This window comes from Ruditapes philippinarum, unplaced genomic scaffold, assembly GCF_026571515.1.
Source record: "Ruditapes philippinarum isolate M1 unplaced genomic scaffold, ASM2657151v2 ctg3079_1_1_1_1, whole genome shotgun sequence".
Classification (NCBI taxonomy): Eukaryota; Metazoa; Mollusca; class Bivalvia; order Venerida; family Veneridae; genus Ruditapes; species Ruditapes philippinarum.
In genome coordinates, this window is record NW_026859501.1 from 207713 (window position 1) to 221424 (window position 13712).

Genomic DNA, 13712 nt, shown 5'->3' on the forward strand with positions numbered 1-13712 from the left:
AGTCTTTTTGTTTAATAATATAACAATATATTAAAAAACTTTCGACTAAACAAGGACAGATATACAGTGGCTGATTAGTGCGGATGAAAGTATGTTCATTATAGAAGTCAATCAGTTTATTAAGAACAATGTTATAGCCAGTTACACAACAAAAAAGTACATTTCAGTCATTTGATATTCGAGGCCAATGTCATTTATGTGTGATAGTCAATATTATAATATAATAAATAAATTAAATTAAAAAAATATCTATTCATCCAAAATAAAAAAATACACTATATTTTATTCTTGTAAAATCCAAATACAAAATTACAACCAATATATTAACAAAAACACAGCAAACTAATATTATTACATATATTTGCTATATTGCAACGAATTTATTATACTGATTAAGTGTTCTTGTAATAGACAAATACATTATTAAGATAACCATTTAAGACAATAATTAATAATCTAAATTTGATTAAGATACAATTACCATATAAAGAGAAAACCATGTAGGATGATAATTAAAAGTCTATAATAGTTGATACAGAAACATCGTAAACAAATGTTTATATCAAAAATATTCCTTTTATATATATTTCATTGTTTTAAAACAAATTTGGTCTTTCAGGTTTACATCAACAGATGGCAATTAATAGGTGAAATAATTGAAAGATTGTATCTTTGCTTCTTAATCTTAACCATTGGCAAAAGACAGAAAAAATATTCTGAAACACAAGCTTTCTACAATCCAAAATACAAATTTTTTTTTATGTATGGTGAAATTTGATGGTCATTTTTGATTTCTTTAAAAAAAGAGTATAATTTCAAGAGAACATCAGATCATTGACTCACCGTCTCAAATGCTCAAAGGAAAACATAAGTGTAGGAGAAGTAAATTTATCATGAATATCTACAGGGAAAAGTTTTTAAAGATTAACCAATGCTTCTCTTCATATTTGGAAGTGGTTCAGTATTAAATGCAATATTTCTGAAGTTTGATACATGGATCTTGACTTCAGTGCCAAATCTTGATAAATGATAGGTTTGCACATGCAACAACAAATTCTATATAGTAATATAATGGAATGTCAAGAGAAATACATTTGTGTTTTTTTTATCTTTTTAATCACTTTTTCAAAACTAAAATAAACAATTTAGAAGTCTAGAAATGGTATCTGCTCTATATGTTGTTTCATTTAGATATTTTGTATTTTACATTTTCAATATTAACAAAACATCATTACATCATTATTGTCATAATACTTTGTTTTACTGTTGCTTAGTATCATTTATGTTTACTTCGGGCATCTCTTCATTTTCTGAGGCAGCTATGCACTTCTTCTTTCTTTCAGACTTTTTCCTTAATAGTATACAGACTGTGATACATATTATTAGATTAACAATAGAAGCCCCTCCGACAACATTTAAAACTATAATAACTACAGGCGATTTGAATGTTGTAGATGAAGTTGGTGCCGGTGTTGTAGATGAAGTTGGTGGTGTGGTACCTGAAATGACACAGACACCAGTCGTTCAGTTCATTTATCTTGTTTTTATAGATAGACTTTATTTCATTGTTTCATGCTAGAAAACATTCATTTAATTTCAACCAAATCTGGGACATTAATTTGTAAGTACTGAAAGGAAAAGATATGAAATAAATCCCACGTATTTGTTTTTAAGATTTTGCAGATATTTGACTATCTGGTTTTGTAAATGAACTTACAATAATCTTTTTACAAATTATCAATATATGAAAATTGTACACACTATCATAGGACAACAAGTTCAAAACCAACACAAATTTAGACATCAATACATGTTTCGCTTTATTCCTTCGTCATTTGATACATAAAGAAAATGACGATAACGTACAAAACAGACGTCTACGTTAATAGACGCCAAATTTGGCGCGTAAAAGAAACGTTATAATATCACAAAAGATAAAACGTTTATTACTGTTTTATACAATAAAACATGTGCATATGTATGTATAAAGTTAACGTAATTATTTTACATATCATATATAATTTTCGAAAAGAATTACATAAAATAACTGGATCAAAAGAGACATATAGTTTCATAGAGAAACTAGGCAAGTAAATAATTACAACAAGTATGAAAATAACAGTTACTTATGTGAAAGTTTAGAAATTCGAAACAAACTTGCTTTAATCACATGTTGAAATTGTAAAAGGGAGAAAATAATTTAAAAACATCCCTATCATTCAGTATATCTTATAAAGCTTATAAAATAAAATGAAATTTATGTATCCATTATTTATTCAAGTTATGGTATTTTACTCAACATCAATTAATGTTATATGAACAAATTAAAAATCATATGAATACATTATGAATAATGAAGTATATAATTGTAAAAATAAAAAAAACATGCGTGAATAAAGGGAGGTAATTAAAGGATGTAATTAAGGGAGGTACACACTATCATACCGATTTGTAACCTTCTGATTCTTTTTTCTCATTTTTTAATCATACCCTTATAATATGTCTATACAGACATTCATAGATATGAAAGGTAGAGAATGGTTTAACTCTTTGGGCATTCAAGACAAACTGATGCATTCATGAATAAGTCAAAACTATTGGAAAATTCAAAAGTTTTTTTTCCATAAAATAAAAATCTTAATAAGATTATTTGAATGTTAAAAATAAATAAATAATCAAGGATATCATTTAAAATAATGGGCATTTCAAAAGGTACACTACAGCCACCACCAAGCAGGGTACATGCCCAACAAATTTCTTACATTTCTAAACCAAAAACTTTGGAGGAAAAATATTTTAGCAATGAATTCTCTAAGAAAACCTCATTTTCTTGCACAAAATATAATTAAAATTCCATGTCAAACAAGATTGCACTTTTGCAAAAATGCTATGTCACCGCATTATTACAACACTAAATAGTAGGAACAGAAATACATTTTTATTCGTTTCTATATAATTGAACTTTGGCATTATGCAATACTGTCTAGTGAAATCAAGGTCATATTTCAGCATGACAAATGAAAGACATAGTGCAGATACGTTTACTGTTCAGATACAAAGGTCATAGTATGATAACTGATTCAAAATAAAATAATTCTTACTTGACAAAAAATTAGGAATTTACTATATTATATATATAGCTGTATTAAACTTTGAAATACAATTACAGTTATCGCTCTTAAAGCAGCATGCCTCCAGATTCTTGCTAACTGTCATGCAAATTTTGAAAAGTATTTAACGTAAAGTACTGTGAAGTGAAGAAAGAAAGTAATTTACACATTACAAACGGCAATTTTAATCCACGTTAATTACCAAATAGAGGTCAAAATATACATAAATACCTCCTACTATGTTAGTAACGCAGTAGTATTATAATGATTGATATTGCAAAAACAGTTATAATCGCACATAACATGTAAATAATTAATTAAATATTAATTATCTTTACTTTTCATAAGATCTTAATACATTTCTCTAAAGATTGAATTGAATATTTTGGCTCATCTGGATGTGTGCAGCTTTAAATACTATTTTTGCAATTAAGCATTACCTTAATCTGAAAACAGTTACAATTTGAAATCATCATGATATACAGGGTGTTTCATAATATGTGATACACTTTTAATCAAATGTCTCGTTTATGTAAGAATGTCAGTAATAATGAAAAATGTACCATATTAAAGGGAAATGCTGTCCATTTATAAAAGTGTAGTTTTTTCCTTATTTAACCTACCAATAATATATTTTAGCTACGCTTAAAAACAGGGTCCATTTGTAGCATATACTCAAAAATGACGTCCATTATGGCGTCGCACCATCTCCACACGTTTCATGAAGTTTTCCATCACATTATTGCACATGTCACTAGTAATCTTTCTTATTTCACATCTTATGGACTGTTTAAGCTGATCTGTTTCTTTGGCTGCACTTTGTGGAGATAGCCCCAAAGAAAAAAATCCAAAGGATTGAGATCCGGAGAGTGAGGCGGCCAAATGCATTCCGTCTTCAGAGAGATGAATCGTTTGTCAAATGTTTTTAAGCCATTCAAGAACTCTCTCGGCCGTGTGTGGAGCGGCATCATCTTGTTGGAACCATGTTTGTGTCATATCAACCCCTTTCCGACGGAGTGCAGGCAGAAACTTGTATTTTAGAAGAGACAAATTGCGGTCACTGTTGATTGTCTCGGTATTTCCGTCTTGGAAAAGAATGGCCCAATTATTCCTGTAGAGTAAATTGCTGCCCATACTGTAACTTTTTCAGCATGACAAGTTTCTCTACAAAAATATTTGGTCTGACAACTCACCAGTGGCAATGGTTCTGTTTATTTAAGTTCTTGTCCAAGTAAAAGTGAGATTCATCACTAAACCATACGTTTTTAAGAATCTCAGCATTGTCTGTCATCCAAACGGAAAAATCAAAGTGTTGGTTGACATCACTGTCTATCAAATGTGGGAGCACTGATATTGTATAAGGTTTTAGTTTGAGATCAAATCTTAGAGTCCTGTACACACTTGTCACACTTGAGGAATTTGAATTATCAGAGAGAATTCTTCTTACAGACCTTTCTGGTGTTTCGCTTATCACCTGTTTCACATTTGCAACGTTTTTCGTCACTCCGGCTGGTCCTAGGGCGGCCCTGGATACTGTGTCTCTGGTCAAGTACACTTCCATGCTGCTCAAATCTTTTAACTACTCTGCTCACTTGTAGCCGGTTACTCTTCTATCGGCAGGGTACATTTTCCTCATTCTCCTAGTTATATATATGATAGAATGGTGTTTATAGTACAATTGTATGATATCTTGACACTTTTCCATGCACAACGCCATCTTGAAAATAACAGATAATAATGACGTCATACATGACGTCATGACGTTAACGTTTTCCCTTATTTTACGTCACATTCAAAATAATGAAGTGTCTACTTTATTTTGGTATAAGCATTTTGTTTGTAGCTATAAAATCTATAAAGCAACAATTATTTAAAAGCGTATCACATATTATGGAACACACTGTACATGGAGAGAATCATAATGTCCTTATCATGATTATGTACTCAACTTATTTAATAAATATTCCTGCAAAGCTAACATCTCTCTTGCCAGAATTGTTATTCTAAATCATTTCATCAAGATCTCTGAAAATCAACAGGCCATAACCTTTAGCCTTTCTCCCAGCTATTGATTTTTTTTTCAGAAAAATTGCATACATGTTCACATGTATTAAAGACATTAAAATATAAGTTGTTTCCCTTTTAATATTCAACTATGATTTGAAGTAATGGAATTGCCTTTGGCAGTCTCAATAATTTGACACAAAAGCTTCTATTTGAATAAACTTAAAAAGACGTTCACTAGATAATATTTCATGCTAAATACCTAAGCTATAGCCATTGTAGTTATAAGTAAAAGATTAAAAAAAAAACAAGCAATTATCATAGTATTGCAAGCAATCCATAAGTCCCCTACCGGTAAGAACCCCAGCAACATTCTTGTGTTTCTCTTTTAAGTCAATTTGTTGACAAAGTTCTTTAAAAGTGATCACAGGAAACAGTTTTATGTACAGACAGACAGACGGCCTGAAGGACACTCTAAAGTTATTTTTTTAAGCATCACTGTTACCAAAAGATAACATTTTAAAAGCAAAATTCTTAAAAAGACAACTCTTGAAATAAAGATGCAAGACGTCATACATGGTGTGAGTGTTTCAAGGACGATTAGTAATGAAGGTGTTGATAATGAATGTTTATTTTCAATTTCTAGTGAAATTTATTTTAATGAATAAGAAAAATCAAAGTTTAAGGAGGAAATAATTCTGGAAATATGGATGCAAGATTTATAAACCTTGTCATATTATTATGATGTGGGAGTTTGAAGAAAATCCTATCATGATTGAAAAAGTTGGAGTAAAAATAACCAATTTCTCGAAAAAAGTCTTAAGTTCAAAAGGGGCATAATTCTGAAAATAGTCTTGCTAGAGTATTGAACTTTCTCACAAATGTTGAGTGATAATAAGAAACATATATATGAAGTTTGAAGTAGATACATTCAGAAATAAAGAAATTATAAAAAAAAAATTTTCATGAAAATTCTAAGTTCAAGGGAGGAAATTCTGATAAATCTTGCGCTAGAGTTGTAAACTTTGACACATATGATGTGGTTGATGACTAGAAACTTATATTTAAAGTTTGAAGAAAATATCTTTAGAAATAAAGAACTTATAGCGAAAAAACGTAAAAACTAGAATCAGAAATCTTGAAATTCAATCTATTTGTTGCCATAGCAACCAATTTTCAACATAGGAAGAAAAGAAAAGGATGTACATAATCTCTAGACTGCCATCTACCCATATTTCAAGTTTCATAAAAATATTTCCAGTACTTTTTGCGTTATCACTGGATCCAGGTTATGTGTAAAATTTGCCATATTTTCAGTCTACTTGTTGCCATAGCAACCAGAATTTTCAACATAGGAAGAAAAGAAAAAGACGTGCATAATTTCCATACCGCCATCTATCCATATATCAAGTTTCATAAAAATATTTTCAGTACTTTTTTCGTTATCGCCGGATCCAGTTTTGTGGACGGACGGACTGACGGACAGACAGACGGACGGACGGTAAACCTAAAGTCCCCTCCGGTAAACCGGTAGGGGACTTATTACTACCGGTATATGCATAATTATAAGGAAAACACATAGCCCCTAGGGTGGGCCAAATTTGACCTCAAGGCTATAATTTAAAAATCTAGGTAGGGATTCATCAATAATGCCTTATGCAAAATGTTTATGTTCTAGTTACAAAGAAGGTTTTTTTTTTTTGTTTTTTTTAATTTTTCTTATAATTTCATTTGTTTGCCTGGTAAACCAGATTTCTGCATGAAATTGAATTCATTGAACAACTTTGGAAGACCCAAGGATTAATGTTGTCAATTAAGCTTCGTGGAAATTACACCAGTGTTTTTTTTTAAATTATGCTATATAACATGCACATGCAGGCACACACTCACAAAGCCACTGAATCATAAATAGATGTATCATAAAGGTCAGAATTTTCAGATCATTTTGGTTTTGTCATCAATAAAAGCCATAAATATAATTAATTTCCATTATAAATAAGTTAAAAAGAAAAACATTATCAAAAATAAAAAGGAAAAATGATAAACTATATTTATTTCTTGTAAAATCCAAATAAAAAACAAGAGCACCGCTAGGCTGAGCATCATATGCTCGAAAGCATTTCTAGTAAGGATGAAGCATTTGTAAGACATGTGAATTGAATAAAGTATTACCTCCCTTCTTTATAGCTAAAGAACCTTCATATATATACAGTTGCTGTTTCCGAAGCACCCCTATCAAGTTTTTATCTTGTAAGTATAAATTCTACGACGGATGAACGGACAGACGCCAGAGGTACAACATAATATAAGCAAGTGTTTTAGGGCATATAATTAATGTACTCGATATAAGAGATCATACTATGAAGTTTGACAGTTGTAAAACTGTTAACAATATTAAAGTCATTTGATATTGACCTTTGACCTTGTGACCCTAATATTGATATGGATCTTTTATTCAATATAGGCAAGCATCCTATGAAGTTTGAACACTGTAAGCCAAAGGAAACTTGTGTTATGCTCCAGAAACCACAATTGTAAGTGTTAAGGTCATTGTTGCCTTGAACTTGATCTTATGACCATAAAATCAATAGGAGTCATGTACTGCCATGGCTGTTCATGCTTTAAAAATTTACAGCTTTAGGTTGATTAATATTTAAATAATTGAGCGAAAACCGTCTTCAGTTTTGAGGTAATAGTGACTTGACCTTTGACCTTGTGACCCAAAAATTAATAGGGGTTTTCTACTCAATATTCATCCCAAGAAGTTTCAATTCTGTGGACTAAATGGAACTTAAAATCATGCTCCAAAAAACACAATTTTCAGTGTAAAGATCATTGTAACCCTGACATAATGACCTTAAAATCAATAGGTATCTACTACTCAATATTGACAATCATCCTATGAAGTTTGAAGACTGTGGGCCAAATGGAACTTAAGTTATGCTCCAGAAACCAGTTTTCAGTGTAAATATCATTGTTAGCCTGACCTTTGACCTTATGACCCTAAGATCAATATGGGTCATGTTTTGGATATGACTGACCATCCTATAAAAATTTACAGACGTAGGGTGAAACTGTATTCAGTTTTAAGGTTAAAGTGACCTTGACCTTTAAACTTGTGACCCCAAAATCAATAGGAGTCTTTTATCATAAATGGACAATCATCCTATGAAGTTAGAATACTGTGGGCCAAATGGTACTTAAGTTATGCTCCGGAAACAAAATTGCTAACGGACAGACGGACGCCAGGGGGTATAACTTAATTTGACCAAAATTTAATTAAAATATGGTGGAATTCGGTCAATTTTGATTGATTCCAGAAAGGATAAAATAAAACAAAAAACATCCGATCATTGATCAGATGTTAACAAAAACTTGTACAAAAGTATTATAATTTCAAAAGTATAATACATGCAAAATCTTGATAAAATTGCTAGATCTGCAGAGCAACGATTGATAAGTAAGTTACGATTTATTCATTGTAGTAATTGGCGTCCGCGCCGAAGCGCGGCGCCTGATGGAATGAAATGAGATTTTGTGAAAGGGCGACAGCAACTTCTCGAGCCTTTTATTCGGTCATAATTAAAGCCGATCATTCCGATCGGTATGAGGGTGCTTGATTATTATAAAGTTGCGATATGTACAATGAATAGCGAACTGGAGAATTTCGCAATGCAAACATTTTCAAATGAAAAAACCTTTTCCGTCTATCATTTTAGTACACAGTGGGTTATTATGGTATGTTAAAATACAATTATAATGAGTTGAATACCTAAAAATTTATTGATTATACATAAACATACAATTCGAAAAAAACCAACAACAACAACAATAGCATGTTTATTTATCTTTATATGATAAAGACAATAAATATGTGCAATCATTGAGAAAAAAGGTACATTTTTATGGTATTAATATGACACTATCAACTTTGAAACATTTTATTTAATTTATTAATCGTGTTTAGTAAAGATGCCGAGGAATTATTCAAAGTTACAAATTAGATTTTATGAATTATTCAATCGATTGATAATTTAAAAAATGATAAAGAAAAATACCAATGTGCCTGTACATGGTTTAAGAATAAACAATATTATATCTTGAAAGATTAACCATAATTTACTGACTTTTTCCAGTTAAGTTTTGACTTATAATCGTCGGTCAATATGACAATTGAATTCTTTAAATTTATTTTACAATTTTGATAAAAAAGAGTAGTAAACATAAAAAAACTCAGTATTAAAATGGCACATAAAGCACAAAAAAGAGAGGGAAACAATATTCATAAAATCTGTATTCTATATTAAAATAGATATTACAATTATTGTATAATAAACAATTATGCTCAACATGGTAATATAACCAGTATCATATTTTTACTAAGTGTGAACAGATACCTTAAGAGGGAGTCTTCGCTAATAGCGATAACATAATAAGGGACAATTCCACAAGTGTTGTGTTGATCATGGATTATAAATGATTGTATACAAGTATATCCGTTGTTATTAATAATCACGATCATAAAGAAATAACAAGTAATATTCTAATATCTAGCATGCCAATCAAAGTTCATAATAAACAATGTCTATCGTCTGTTCATTCTGGTAAAAACCAATTAACCATTGAAAAGTTTATAAGAATATCTTGTCATCATATGTCTACTAGTTCATCTTCACTTTCTGCATTTCTTGCTTGGACGCCCTTTGATGCTTTGCATCAATGCTTTTCTTGTATATTATTGTAATATAATGGAATTACTCCTGTGTGTGTCAAGAGAAATACATTTGTGTAGCTTTTTATCAATTTTTCAAAACCACATATACAAAATCAATACAAATCATTTAGAAGACATAATAATCTGGCAATGGTCATAGGAATAAACTGGGATCTTTGAACATAGATAAAGATCATGTTAACTTTGACCTCTGTTACTTTGGCCTTGGTGGTAGGGTTCTTGGTGTTGAGCATGACACAATGTCTTATTTTGGAGAACATTTTTGCAAACTTATGTTAAAAACTCTTGATGATTGGAAAAGTTGTGGAATATACACAAAACAGACCATTTCAAGCTTTGACCTTTATGTGTGAACTTGACAGTGGATACAGAAGTCTGAGTGCTGCTCATAACATGTTAAAACCCTTTTTGGATGAAAAAGTGATGGACAGGACACAAAATGTTGACATTAGATCTCAAAGTAGGATCTGGACATTGGAGGGACAGGCCTGGGTGTTGCGCACATCACATTGTCTTATATTATGGGGAATTTTGGGTTATTTTAAAATCTCTTGATGAATGGCTTTTGTTAGTGACCAGACACAAATTGTGACCGACAGATGTCATGAGGTTATTCCTTTAATCTTTTCTATATCTAAACAACCCATATGCAACTTTTTTCACAACATAAGCCATTTTTTTAACCCAATAAGCATCATTTTTCCCAGAAGTACAGCCTGTATAAAATGAACATCGATAGTAATCTCATTATGTCACCCACGTATGCAGAAAGAGCAAATTTCTATATGTTCCAATTGTTTTCTTTTAAAGGTTGGGCAACAATTATCATACTGTGATGTGCAACAAAATAAAAAATACATTTCAACATCTCTACCATTGTTAGTTGTTATATCTAATTAATTCAGTCAATTTTCTTATATTGTCTTTGTAAACCATATGAAACTATCTATCCAGACCTTGGAGTCGTTAGATGACATACCAACAATACTTATCTAGATTACATTAAACATCCAATCAAATTTCTCCTGGTTATTTGATTACGATGCAAGCACTTCTTTTTACAAATTTACATGAAAACGGAACAAATGTGTGACTTTGCTCAGGTGAGCTATATGAAAAACAAAATGTTTTAATTGTATCATTGGTCCTATAAATTATATCATAAAGTGAGTGAAAGCATTGCTTTAATTAAATAAAACAGTTTTAATAAATCAAAATACATGTATAGACAATAAAGTATACACATGAAAATACTTGATCAAGATTATAATCATTACAATGTTTTCAAGTTATTATCCAAAACAACATATTACAAACTTACAGCTATATCAATGACTTTTTGCATTCATTTCTTATTAAATCAAACAAGCAGATTGTTTTTAAAATGATATCCTCTGCTGAATCCCAAAGGAAAGACAAAGCATGACCTGTCAATACAGTGCATTTGACTATTCTCAGTGCTGTTACACTGGACAGGCAATGTACAAATATTCACAGGGACTTAGTAAACTTACAACTGTATCTTATAATACGATGACCAAGATCAACAAGGTATGGTGACAATCAATGAATGAAACCTTCACAGCTGTTAGTTTGTAGTTTTTTTTGTTCTGGATAATATTAAAGACATATGTGAAGAAGTGCTAAGTGAGTATCTTCAGTAATTGTCAAGAATGATATTGAAGTCTATAAACATGAACCAGATTGTTGTTTTTTAACGTTTACAACGAGTTATTTAATCAAGGGTTTAGGACACTGATCTTCAATTATGATCAACAAAATCACGAGTCTTGGTTAGTGATATTCAGATTTGATTAAAGACACATAATAAGAAATTTCAAGTTAAAACAAAGATTGATCTTGCTTGCATAACTTTAACAAGATTTGAAATGATTATAGCTTCAAAGGGATCACTTTGTTTCCAGAATTTTGTACTTCACAACAGCAGGTGTCAAGTGCCGTGTGGCAGCTGTAAAAAGTTGCCCCGTTCTTTACTTCAGTGTTGTTATATTTTCTGGTCCTTCGGAATCATTAATGCCAGCACTATTAAGTGTTGAGAATTGAGTACCGCTCAAGCCGGTGCTAGGGGGCGTGAGGGATGTTGCACTTATTCATTATCTCTCATGTACAGACTCAATCAAACCGAGTCTGCAATTCTTATTTAATTTTGTTGTGATTAATGCTTCCTAGGGATCACTTTGTTTCCAGAATTCAATATGTTTAAAACAATACCAGTAATAATAATGACATTGATTCTGTTTTTGAATTTGAAACTCGTTCAACAATATTAAAATACAACAACACTTTTTTTATTTTTTGATATGCATACCTTTGCAGTAAATAATGAGCAAATATTGAATCTCACAGAAATGAGTGATGAAACCTTTTTTTAATTACTTGCTACTTAACGGTGATAGGGCGATTACCACAACTTTTCCGCGCAACGTCAAAATATCATCCTTCTGACCGAGACACCGTATATTTCTGGACAAAATATTAATGGCGGGATAAACAACTTCCAGATAATAGCTTACAAACTATCTTACTGCTAGACATTACAAAATTATTCCAATTGTTTAAGTATTCCATCGAATTTTTGAGGCAATTTATCGTTAATCTAGCACAATAGAATTCACAAAAAACACAATGTTCGAGGAAATAGCGTTTACAAAAGATCGTGTGTACCTCCACATGACTCGTACTTGTCACAAAAACATGTGTTATCACGACGATGTCTTTGTTCTATGACCTATCGAGCTCGTATATTTATTATGGTTAACTCTAAGTTCAAGTTCCATACAAAATTGTGTGTTTCTATAGTAAATTTCAGGGAATATATGTTGAAAAAAGGCCTACTGACCGGAATATTTGAGCACCGTACAACACTGAATTCAAACACCGCATTCTTTTTCCGCTACACCGATAAATACCGGCACCGTCTTCTTTTGAATTATACTATCTTCTTACAAATATGTTTTATTTGATGAAAGATTGTTTACTTGCTGTTATGTTATGTTGCTGTTATCATACGTTATGTTATGAAAAATTCTGAAGGTCTGATCTGTGTTAATTAATACTACCAGTTATATAAGTGCAATGGTAATCTATATATAGATAAGGATGTCTTTTCCTTTTCGAACTTATTCAAAGTGATAACCCCCATGTGGAAAGATCATTCTTCGACCGAGGTTACCAAGCATTGTGTTGTGTAAAGTGTTTCTTTCAGTAATCATTTCCCAGTTGATTCAGATGATTTTCGCCGTGCATGTTGTCGAAATTATTTTGTCGGTTTCATCGGTTGACATTTAATCGGTTATAGGAATATATTGAAATGTAATTGCAATCTACTTAGCGTTTTGTAAAAGATATTTACGGAAAACCCGATATGAATTGGTTGTAATTTTCAGTTTTTATTAATCGTGCACTGAACCACAAAAAGTTTGCATTGGTTCACCCCCTTGTACATGTATATTACCATTAAACTAAATCACATTTTCACTTTTTAATTATTGAATTTATATTTCTTTTGCTTTATCTCTTGCATCACAGTAAAGTGATTTTAATATGTTTTTCAGATAAGTTATCATAATGTCAAGTTACGAACTATGGAAAGGTAAAAAATTTGTTTATATATTTTGGTGTTTGTAGAGCGCTTACAAACGCATTCTAACTTTGTAGAATTTCAAATGAAGCATTCTTGAATATTTTAAGAGACATTTCATTGATTCCAGGGGCGTCAATGGCTGAGTGGTAAATGTTAGAATACATGTACGTTTAAAAATGAATTTAAACATAATGTAACCCCTGGAAACAAGAAAAAAAATATGTGATTTTACTATAAAAAAACAGGAAGGTTCGCCTTT